Here is a 12,466-nt window from a genome sequence, read left to right on the forward strand (position 1 = left end):
TAAAAAATTCTGCCAAGTCTGCAGTTTGCTACAGCCAAGATGTGGAGAAACATTTTTTCTTGATAGAAATTGTCTATAAAAGGCATGTAATACCAACACTGCTACTTTTTCCTACACATTCAGTCTTGTCTTCAGCCCATCATGCAAGAAATGGTGCTCTGTTACAGCTCTCACTGCCTCAGGACTCCTCTCCAACACAACAACATCTGCAGATCCTTTCAGACAGCTCTGTGCTTGTCTAAGCTGTACAAGAAGCTGCACGAAAAGGCCAAATCTCCTTCACATGTAGAAGAGTTTTGCCTGTACCAATATCAGCTGTATCAAGACTAGTGAAGACATTAGAGATGTAGTTTGCTATGGAGAAATTTTGGGTTTCTTGTGATGGCTGTGTCTTTGGAGTGGTTGGGTGAGTCACATCTTCCAGACTCAGCTGGTCCCTCATCCCCATGCCCCACAGAAGTCTGCAGCTCACTCAGAAGAGCCAATTGAAGAGAGAAGCCCCTCTAAGACAGTTCTTGTAGAAACAAAATGCTCCTGCTTTTTCTGTAGGAGATAGTTGGAACACTATAGTTTTCTCCTTCTGCTGCAAAGCCAATTTAGAAGAGCTTTCCTCTCCTTGCCCCTCTTTTCTGGACTCCAGGAATTATTTCCTTCACTCTTTCCAGTGTTATGCTGAGGAAACTCCTCAGTATATATGCTCTAAATCACATCAGTAGAATGATCCAGATTAAAAATGGATCCAAATTAAAAACATGCCACAAACAGGCATTAATGGGAATGAGAAGGAGAGGGAGTACTATGGAAAGATCATCAGCCCTTTAGCAGGTGGAAATCACTCCCATGGGATGCCAGGCCTGTTCTTGAGCTGCCTGTGCCCTTCTGTAAGAGGCAATCCTGTCCCAGGAAGGTCCTGCTTCTCTCTTCTGATCTTGAGATATTTCAGATACTTCAGATACTTTGTCCCTCACTGTTGTACTGTGTTTTTATACTTTGTAATACTTTGAAGTAGTTTTGTTTCGTATCCCCATATTTTTCCCAAATGGTTTATCCCAAACTGTACCCCCCTCCCTTTACCTGTGTTATCCCTCTCCCTGGATGAGATCATCCCCAAACCCCCACCCTGGCTCTCTGTCAATCACTCAGCCTCCCATCCCTCCATCCAGAAGTTTCGGTCCAAGTCACTGAGTGATTAGCCAGAGGCCGGGAGTCAGCCCCCCAAGCCTTGCCCCATACGCTGTCCTATATGTCGATCCCCCAGCATCCATCCCTTAGGGTCACTTATTGGTTGGTAAAATGTTATCAACTTTTGGTTTCCACCTCCCTTTAAATGTAATCTTGGAACAACTCCCGGGGCTCTCGGCAGGAGGCCCCCTGAGGTGCAGGAGCTGCTTTGGGATCCTAATAAAACCTTGGATTAACCCCTGCTAAGAGTCGGCCCTTTCTCTTCTACCGATGTCTCTGGTGTCTCTTGTGCTGCACAGGCGGCCAGCCCAGGTGCCCTCAGTACCCTCGGGGCACACACAGAGAGTGTCTCCCTGCTGTCAGCCCAGGTGCCCTCAGCACCCTCGGGGCACACACAGAGAGTGTCTCCCCCCAGCCCAGGTGCCCTCAGCACCCTCGGGGCACACACAGAGAGTGTCTCCCTGCCAGCCCAGGTGCCCTCAGTACCCTCGGGGCACACACAGAGAGTGTCTCCCTGCCAGCCCAGGTGCCCTCAGCACCCTCGGGGCACACACAGAGAGTGTCTCCCTGCCAGCCCAGGTGCCCTCAGTACCCTCGGGGCACACACAGACAGTGTCTCCCTGCCAGCCCAGGTGCCCTCAGCACCCTCGGGGCACACACAGAGAGTGTCTCCCTGCTGTCAGCCCAGGTGCCCTCAGCACCCTCGGGGCACACACAGAGAGTGTCTCCCTGCCAGCCCAGGTGCCCTCAGTACCCTCGGGGCACACACAGACAGTGTCTCCCTGCCAGCCCAGGTGCCCTCAGCACCCTCGGGGCACACACAGAGAGTGTCTCCCTGCTGTCAGCCCAGGTGCCCTCAGTACCCTCGGGGCACACACAGAGAGTGTCTCCCCCCAGCCCAGGTGCCCTCAGCACCCTCGGGGCACACACAGAGAGTGTCTCCCCGCTGTCGGCCGTGTCGGGGCTGCCCCCCGGTGTCTGCCGACTCGGGACTGGCCCAGGGCTCCTGAGAGGCTCCCAGAGGGACCAAGACACCTCACCACAGTGCCAAGCACTTCTGGGGCTGTGCTGGCAACTAAACAAGGCAATTCCTCGGGGTCAGAAGGAATCTTTTTGTACCAGGCACAGGAACTCCTAAACCAGCATATCTGATGAAGTATGAGAAGTATGAGATTACAATAACCTGGATTTGAGTGTGTGTGTGTGTGTGTGTGTGTGTGTGTGTGTGTGTTTCAATTCATTAAGCCAAATCATTCTAGATATTTAAAGAGCAGTCACGCAAACACCTCAGCTGGCAGTAACCTCCAAAAAGGCAAGGGGCAGACAGAGCAGAATGAGCAGCAAGAAGAATCACTATACCTCAAGCACAGTCACATTAAATATTTAATAAATAATCTAACTTCCTTTCCAGCTTCGTTTTATTTTCCTGTCATGTCCTTGTCAATCTGTCAAGAAACAGCAAGAATATTTCAAGACTAAAGTTCAGGCTGACTCAAGTTGCTCATATCCCTTTACTTAATTATGCTACTGTCATCCAGTTGATCAAAATCAGGCCACAGAATCTGGACCCAAGGCTAGATGTATTGAATGACATATTGAACAGAGAAGTCCAGTTGCTCGCAGAAGGTGGTTTCCTGGAAAACACAGTAACACACTCCTTCCTGAGAACATCTCTGAATACTCTGTAGAAACACAGATAGGACTTTCATAAGAAAAGGATATGTCTTTACTTAAAAGTGGTGTGTCAATATTATTCTTCTCAATAATAATACCTAGGCTGAAAATACAGGAATGACATGAAAAGTTCTCAAACGCTTGTCTTGTGCTTTATATCCAATCCCTTGTGTCTTTCAGAGTCTTGCAGAATAAAAACCAAGGGGGTCTACTCTGAAATGACAGAATATCCACTCAATGAAAGGTAAATGTTTCAATCATTAAACATCTCAAAAGGTGTGTCATGGGCATGCTATGAGTACAGAACACTGGAATCCACAAAGGGGAGAGAAATTACCAAGCAGGAAATATCTGGAAAAATCATTGGGAGAACAAGACCCCATGCTGCAGTAAGGGACAAAATCCCCAACATCCTCTCTAAACTCAAATCTGATGACAGCATAAACCAAGTGCATGAGAAAGATGCAGATGTGAGTGTACACTGAAGTCCTTACAGTTCTTGCTGACACCACACTGAATTTATCCTCTGCCTACATGACACATGGTACAAGTCATGGATCTTTCTGTAGGAACAGAATATTCACAGTCTGGTTTGAAACAGTAGCTGAAGCATGTTTTTCTGTCCTTCCCCCCAGTTTAATAGGGTTTTTTACACTCCAGTTTGAGTTACCTTGTTCAGTGAACAGATGGTATGTCAGTGTACTTTCATTGAAATTACTTGGAAAACAGGAGGCTGCCCCATGCTTTTTTTTTTACCACATCCTCTACATACTGTTGTTTTCACCTCTGAACTATTAACAGGCTTTTTTTCATTTCAGATGCCAGTGTCACACCTATAAAAATGGTCAGGAAGGACAAATGTATAGTGACAGGTGTACACTTAGAACTTTTATTCTGTCAAATTCATTCCAGCAACAGTAGATTTCCAGAATCAATATTGACTGACAGCCAGTCCTTCTAAATAACAGCATCCTCACAAATCAAATGTACTCTATATCACACTGCACCTGCACAGACAACATAAGAAAAGCAAAACCCTGAGACCTTCAATTAGGCACATCTATGATTGATGTGCCTAAGTTCACTGTATACACGAATGCTGAATAATTTGTACTTAACATGCTTCCTATTTTTGTGGGGAATGCAGCAACTTTAACAAATCCATCTACATGTTTTTGTGAGACTGATAATACAAGCCTCTTCACAAGAAAAGAGGTATTTCTCCATTCTCAGCTAGACAAGTTATCAAGTCTTGATCAGAGCAAGGACATTTCATTCCTGTTAATACTTCCTGCTTATCTCTAGTGATGATAACAAGATTCTGACCTTGAACCAATGTCACCAGTCACCAGCCAGTGGCAGCAGACCCATTTGTTCTGTGATTTTGTACAAAAAGCCACATTATTTTATGACCTGAATGCTTGAGAAAGCCTGCTGTTCTTGGACTAAATGCAAGTAAGAATTCTCACTGGGGATGGCAGTGGGATGCAACTTTATCTTCCAAATCACTCAGCATTTCCCTCCATTGTCCAGCATTTCCCTCCAGTGCCCTAGGTACATCAATTTGCTACACATCTTTCTGTGTGATTCCTCTAAAACATGTAGGAATGTCCAGATCCAACATAACTGGGAACATTCAGCATCTATGCATGAACACCATATGGATCTCAATTTCACATTTAATTAGGGTATTGCCAAGCTCTATGAGGAATTCCTAAAGCCAAAGTCTTCTTCCAGAAAGTACAAAATTAGGTGTTCAGCACCATGTGCAGAGACTGGGTCAAGCCTAATCCAGCTGACTGCAGGATGATTTGAAATCCTGTCTCTCCTCTGGGCCTGAAACCAGTGCTTCAAGCATCCTTCCATGTCTGTAACATGGTTGGAAATGCAAGATTAAAAACACCTCCTGGATTTTTGATACCAAGCTGTCCTAGTGGCTGTTAATCATACTTTCATGGAAGCCAAGAAGTTCATGTTTCAGGGGCAGATTTATCTTTATTCCAAGACAACCCACTCTCCCATGCAAGGGTGTGACCTTCTAACCGTGGGCTCCAGAGTCCATTCAGGTGACTGCACCAAGTGGCTCTATACTGGCTCTAGTAATTTTAATTTTTTTCCTTTTTTGTTAATGTAGCAACAAAAGAATTATCAAACCAGAACAAAGCTCATTATAAACTTCAAACATTGTAAAGCTCAATACCAGAATATACATGCTAACATTTTTTCATTATTTTCTTATATATTTGTTGAGTACAGACAGGTGGTTCTTTAACAGCCCTCCTCCCTCCTAGCATATTTAAGTTTCCCATTTGTAGTGATCATTTGAAAAAGAAAACAAAACAAAACAAAAAAAAAAGGACTAACTGAAAATAAGAGCAAAATCTGTTCCTGACTTTTCTGGAAATTATTCTGATTCCTTAATGAGTGAGAAGGTTTAAGCACTAGATTATTAACAATCTTTACCAAGCAATGAAAGTAAACCCTGAGCTTTTATTTAGCCATCCTTGGTATTCAGACAAAAAAAAAATACTTTGAGTGGCTTGCATTCAATGTTTGGTGCCAATTATCTATGTTGGATACAGCATTCTTCCTTCATAATGTAGGCAGCACCAGTAAAATCAGTTCTTGGTATTTCATCTAAAGAGACAAGCCACTACACTGAGCCCAATTATTGGCATTCCCAGCTATGTGTCAAGAGGACACTAGATATGTTGAATAAGCAATTCACTCAATGCTCACACTGAAAATGAGTAGTGTTTTAAAGGCATGTGATAGACTACCCAGACCCAGTTTTTGCAGCTTTCCAGACATTTAAGAGGAAAGCAGTGCTGTTCTTTATTTTGAGCACTGTCTCATTTCAGACAATTGCACACTATGTCAGCAAGCTGCAGCGCAGGCATATTCAGAGGTTTCACTCGATTACTAGGGGCAACAGAGCCTTGATAATTATTTTCACTTTTCACCTGCTCAACCAGAGTAGCTGAAAGAGATCAATTTCATGCTGCAACTGAATTCCCAAAGGAGCCAGAAGCCTCTGGTTGCATACACTGCAGCTCAAACACAGCATCTCATTCATATGCTCTAGAAGGCTTTTGGGAATAAGAACAGCCCTATCACTTGAACGTGTGATTTACACCTGCAAGTCAACTAGCAGTGTTAACACACTTGGAGATCAATCCTATAGTGGTGTATCATAGCAGACCTTTCATTTGTTCATTTTTACTGTTTTAACATACAGCTTAATGTAAAGAAAACCTTTGTACTCAGTCAGACATCATATTTCAAAGCAAAGTAATTTCCACACTGTGTAATTCCACTGTGTAATTACAGTGTGGAACTTGTCATTTCAGAACACTGAGGTGGCCCACAGTGCAGCTGAGTTCAAAAGCAACTTTGTGCAGGGGAGGTTCAGAGGCGGCTGCTCAACGTGACTGCCTAGATGCCAGTGCTTTCCCAGGAAGTTCCTTGAAGTACTGGACCTGGGAAGAATGATCAGGGAAAAGATCACTTTCTGTATATTCTGATTTGAGGTACTTCCCTCACATGTTCGTCCCTGCTAGCTGAGTCACAGGGCTGCTCAGGGCACACTTCTGGCTTAGACTGATGTGTTCGTCCCTGTGTTTTCCCACACCCACCCACATGAACTGTAATTACTGAGCAACATGGATGATGTAAGCTTTGCCCAAGGTAACCTCCCTGAACCTGCTATCCTTCCTGTGACTGATAGATTGTATGTGCATGGGAGTCCTTAATAAAATGGATATTAAGTGTGTTTACACAAGCTAATTGCAGCCAACAGGCCTGACCAGACCCAATCTAAGTGATTTCCTTCTCTGCCCTTCCTCTGATTTCTTACTATCATCTCCCCTACAGGGCATATGGCAGAGTTATGTTTGAGGGAAGGTAAGGTTATCTCTGATTCAAAAAGAGATATTGTTTATATTTTTCTAAAAGAATATAAATAACTGAGTTTGATGATCCTTCTAGTAAACCACTGCACAAACTCATTCCAAAGGCTACAGCTGAATATCTTATTTCCCATTTGTTTTGCATGATCCATACCAAGCTTAAGCACATGATGGTTAAGTTAAAAAAAATAGAGAACAGTACATTTGGAAATTTTACCCGTTGATGAGAAGGGGCATTTTCCTGTGACTTTCTCTGTAGTGTACTGAAGCAAGAAATGTAAAAAGGGAAACAAAAAGAGCAATTGTCTGGAGGGTAGATGGGCTTTCTGGGCTTGCAAACTACTTTCATATCCAATCCCTTGCACTGCAATTGATAAGCTGTTGTAGTAAGTCAGGTCCTACAATGCACCAAATTCCTAGCAGTTCCCCAGCTCATTTGTGGCGCTTATAGGGCAAGTCTTGAGCATCAAATAGCACTTGGTTTTTAGCAGAGACACATAGCTCCATTTTCTATTGACATTTTAAACCTTATTAGGCTGGGGTTCTGTTGTTAATTTTATGGCATTGGTTGACCCTTGCCAAAATAGCCATTTTCATACATAAAAGAAAGGGGAAAATATTACTCTGGGCTTACAAACATTGGAGAAATGAAAATGTATTTAAAGAAATCTCCAGGACACCTCTTGTAATATATCCCACAAAACACATAAGATGGCAAAAACATATAAGATGGCAATGCTATCCTCTCCTCCAGCCCTGACAAGATCATTACAAATAGGTATTTTGATTTATTTCACCTCCAAGAGCTTCCTTTCATATTGAGGAAGACATTTTGATAAATCACAGCTTTCATGTGCCAACCGTAAGACTTCTATTTTCCTTGAAGTGCATTGTAAGTATAATACTAAATCCTTACAAATACCAAGAGATTTAGGGTCTGCTTCTGGAAGGTGCTAAATATCTTAATTCCTTTGCAGCTCAAATAAGCCCCTACTATCTATCAAATGTAATACTGGACCATTGCTTTTTTTAAGTCTCATTATTTTTAAAAACACAGTTGTATAAGACTTCAGATATATAGTCAGCTCCACTCTGTTTCTTATTGGCAATTTATCTGGCTTCCAGACTGACCTCAGCACAGCTGGAGACACATCATATGTCTCTGTGCAGAAGCAGTTTAGTGCTGGTTTATTACCCCAGGGACAGCCCTACATGAGTGTATCTGTATTGCTCCACACTGTAGCCTGGAAACAATGCTTCTGTGTGGAAGTAGTCCAGCTAGTAAACACGGCTGCTCTGCCAGATTGCAATTAGTCCCCTGAAGAACCATGGAGCTCTCTTTGCTCAGAACTCTAAGAAATAATATATTGAAAAACAGCAGACATATCACTGCCTATAAAACAACAGACCTAGGGCAGCTCCAAGCAAACTGGTTAATCGCCTTGGGTTAAAAGGGAAGAGTAGGGGCACAGAAAAAAGTAAAGTGATATAAGCAACAGCAAGTTGCTTATAAAAGTTCTAAATAATACTTTGCCCATGATGGAGGTGAGGAGGGTTTGTTATCCTGAGGATTTATTAGCATGAGTGCAGGGTCAGGGGGCACCAGTTCAGGTTCAACATCCAGACAATACACTTCTGAAACCAAAATGTCCAGATAATGTGACATGCAGTCACCAGAGTGTCTGTGCACTGTACACTTTGAGTTCAAGATTTCACCCCAAAGTTTGGTTGTTCTGAAGACTGCTGCACCAGGTTCTGTCACACAGGACAGAGACTTGCACAAAGCTGTGCTTCAGGGCTCAGTCTTGTCCTTATCATCTCCTGCTGTCTGGGTGAAAAGGGCTTCCCACTGTGCATGTGGGTTTTACATTTCAGCGTAGCATCTAGCTCTGCAAATGCTGAATGTGACCAGCATTGAGTTTCAGATTCCACTCTGAGAGTCAGGGACCTGTAAGTTGGCACTGACAGCCCCCATATCGTCCCAGGCAGCATGAACTGCTCAGGTAAGAACCCCATATCTCCTGCAGAAGACCTGACTTCTGAGGTTTGGTGGCCAAAATTCCAAAATAGATGTTTGGTGATCGCAAGATGCTGTCATGGTAACAACTTTCTACTTTAGATGCTGAAATCTGCCTAATGTGGTCCTTAGCTTCAAGTCTGGATCTTATCAATGTCTAAGAGCTTCTTCAGTCCTTCCAGCAGCAGAGATTTTCCCTTTTGTTGTTGTTGTTAAGTGGTTTTAAGTGGTTTTCTTCATCTGTTTTGGTAGCCCTGCTTTCTAGAAGCTGGCACCAGCCAGGCAGTTTTGTTTGAGCATGGCATATATATGACATGAGGGACCAGTGGGAACTGTCCTCCTTTCCATGGCAGGTTGATGGGCAGTGAGTGCAGTGGCAGCTTTGCTGATGCTTGCTGAAGCAGCAAGCCTTTAAAGCATACTGTGAAAGGACAGCTGTGGTGGTACCTTCTCTGCATGTGCAAACTTCAAACAAGGACAAAAAACTAAAGACTGATAAAATTCACAGGTGAGGAGGGCTGTCACATTGGAGATAAGGACTGCTTTATGAGAAGAATGATAAAGATCTCTAAGCCTCTTTTCTCCAGGCTAAACAACCCCAGCTCCCTCAGCCACTCTTCACAGGACTTGTGCCCCAGACCCTTCACCAGCTTCATTGCTGCTCTCTGGACATGCTCCAGCACCTCAATGCCTTGCTTGGAGCGATGGGTCCAGAACTGGACAGAGGACTCGAGGTGGATCCTCACCAGTGCCAAGCACAGGGACACAATCCCTGCCCTGTCCTGCTGGCCAGGATGCCATTGGCCTTCTTGGCCACCTGGGCACATGCTGGCTTATGTTCAGCTGCTGTCAATCAGTTCTCCCACGATTTTTTCCACCAGGAAAAGACCAGGCCACTTTCCAGCCACTCTGCCCCAAGCCTGTAGCCCTGCACTGTGATCCAAGGGCAGGAGCTGGCATTTGGCCTTGTTGAACTTCATACAACTTGCCTCAGCCCATGAATCCAGCCTGTCTAGATTCCTCTGCAGAGCCTTCCTGCCCTCCAGCAGATCAACACTCCCACACAGCTTGGTGTTGTCTGCCAGATTACTGAGAGTGGACTTAATCCCTCATCCAGATCATCAATAAAAATATTAAACAGGACTGATCCCAACACTGAGCCCTGGGGAATGCCACCAGTGACCGGTTGCCAGCGGGATGTATCTCCATTCACCACCACTCCCTGAGCTTGGCCATCCAGCCAGTTTTTTACACAGCAAACAGAGCACCTGTCCAAGCCATGGGAAGCCCTATTCTCTGGGAGAATGCTGGGGGAAATAGTGTTAGATGCTAAAGTCCAGGCAGACAACATCAACAACCTTCCCCTCATCCACTATAGGGTTAACTTGTCATAGAATGAGACCAAGCTGGTTAAACAGGACCTGCCTTTCACACGCCCATTCTGGCTGGGCCTGACCCCCTGGGTGTCCTGTATGTGCTGTATGATGGCACTCAAGAGGATCTGCTCCATAAAAATAAAAAATAGCTTTTAGTGAGAAGTGAAGTCCGTTAAAATGAGCAAGAGGTGGGTGACCTGCTTATTATTGTCATGGGAAAAAGCAATACTTGAAAGGCCTTGAGTTTAAGGTAGGAAAGCATAACAGGAACTAATGGCTTGAAACTTAAGTCAGAAAAAATCCAATTAGAAATAAGGAAAAAAAATTAATAGGGACAATGGGATAATATTTAAACTAATAATAGTGGAAATGATGGATTCACAGTCTTTTGTTATCTTCAGATCAATACCACATCCTCCTCTGGAACACAAGCTTTAGCCAAGCAGAAGTCCTTAGAATCAATACAAGGGTAATGAATACAATTTTAATGGCCTGCAACACACATGAGGTCAAACCAGATGATCTAATGGTCCCTCTGGCTTTATAATCTAGGAACAGTCATATCAGATGAAAGAGTACAGGGCAGAGAAATTAAATGAGTTAGGAGTGTTTATGGCAGTCTTTGCCAGGACTACTGTGCTAAAAATTTAACACATATGAGACTTTGTTTTTCTGTCTTTCCTGTCCTTCTGTTGATTTTTTTTTCACCATTGGAGGATATTTCATGAATAGATTTTATCACTAACTGTAAACAGTCTTACAAAATTCCCTGGGTCACACATCACTAGGGTCATATTGAGACTTCTATTACAACGTTTATGATAGTAATTTCCAGGTAAGAGCCTATTTTTCAAATTTTTCTTTTCCATGTTTGGTCTCAAGAGAAATTTTTAAATTATTAAGAAAAGCAGTTGTCCTATTTTTAGACAGGAAATCAGGAAGGAAAACCTGATTTCCTTCCTGATAATATCTATAAGAAGATACCTATAGATATCAGATATCTTATAGATATCTGATATCTATAAGAAGATACCTGGCATTCTATTTCACTGCCAGTTCAACTGTTAAACTTTCAGGTGGCAGATCCATGGAAGAGTCTAACATTGCTGAACCATTCTGCACAACAAACTAACAGCAAATAATCACTAGAGAGCAGTTCTGAATATTTACAACACAGAATGCATCCCTTTTTTGTTAAACTACTGACAGTTTTATGGAATAAGAAATCTTTTCCTGTGAATTTTAGGCAGGAATAGTTTCTGTTGGGGTTTTCTTAATATTCCACAAAAGAAACAAAGAACTCTGGAGTTTAATTTCATTGATGGAGATTGCAGCTCCATAGATGTGTGTTCTCATATCTGAATAGCATCCTGTGCTGTGAGGTCCTGATTCATTTTAGGATGAGTCAAAACAAGCCATGCAGAGGTACTTAAACACTTTTCACTAAAGGTAACCTAACAAGACACAGTTTGCACACAGCTTCTCTCTGCTACAGCAACCACATGAAAGATGTCCATGGACCCTTTTCTTTTAGATCAAGGGCTATCCAGGATGAAGATATTATACAGTGTGCAGGAAGACAGGGCTTCAACCATCAAGGTGGATTTCTAGAGTCAGCATGTATTATTTCAGTAATCATTTTAATAATTTTTAAATGGTTTTGCAGTTAAGCTTTGCTCTTTAATGCAAAGTTGTATACCTGAGGCCTAGCAGAGAAGGTTTGGGGTAAGAGATGTTAAGCAAACTGCATCCCACTTAGAGAAGAGTAATGAAATGGGAACTTTACATAGAGAGTATGCAAACAGCAATTTAATTCTGAACAAAATAATGGGGGTGCAATGTTACTAGTGCAATCCTTTGTGAAGAATTCAGATGTTTTAACAGCAGCAGCTGGAAGTGATTTTCAGGTGCAAAGCTGATTCAAGGGCCATGTGACTTAGCAAGCTACCTGCTTCCTTATGTGACCTTTGTCAGGTTACCTGAGATCAGACCCATAAAAGGACAGAGGCATTGCCATGCCAGGTCCTCAACTCCTGGAAGGGATTTTTCAAACCAGCTGGAGCACTTGCCCACACTACCCACTAGTCAAAAAGTCAGCAGCCTTGTGTGAATCAACAACCCTGAGCAATCAACCTTGTTGATTGTTGCACCTGAATTAAGCAGTGGGAAATACCAAAGACCTGAGGCCCTTCTATGAACCTGTAGCCTCAGGTTAAACATCATTGGTGCCTTCCTTGATTTGAGTCCAGGGAAATCACCTACTGTTTTTATAGATAAGACAGAGCCAAGAGACAAAGCAATGATACTGA

This window comes from Molothrus aeneus, chromosome 5, assembly GCF_037042795.1.
Source record: "Molothrus aeneus isolate 106 chromosome 5, BPBGC_Maene_1.0, whole genome shotgun sequence".
Classification (NCBI taxonomy): Eukaryota; Metazoa; Chordata; class Aves; order Passeriformes; family Icteridae; genus Molothrus; species Molothrus aeneus.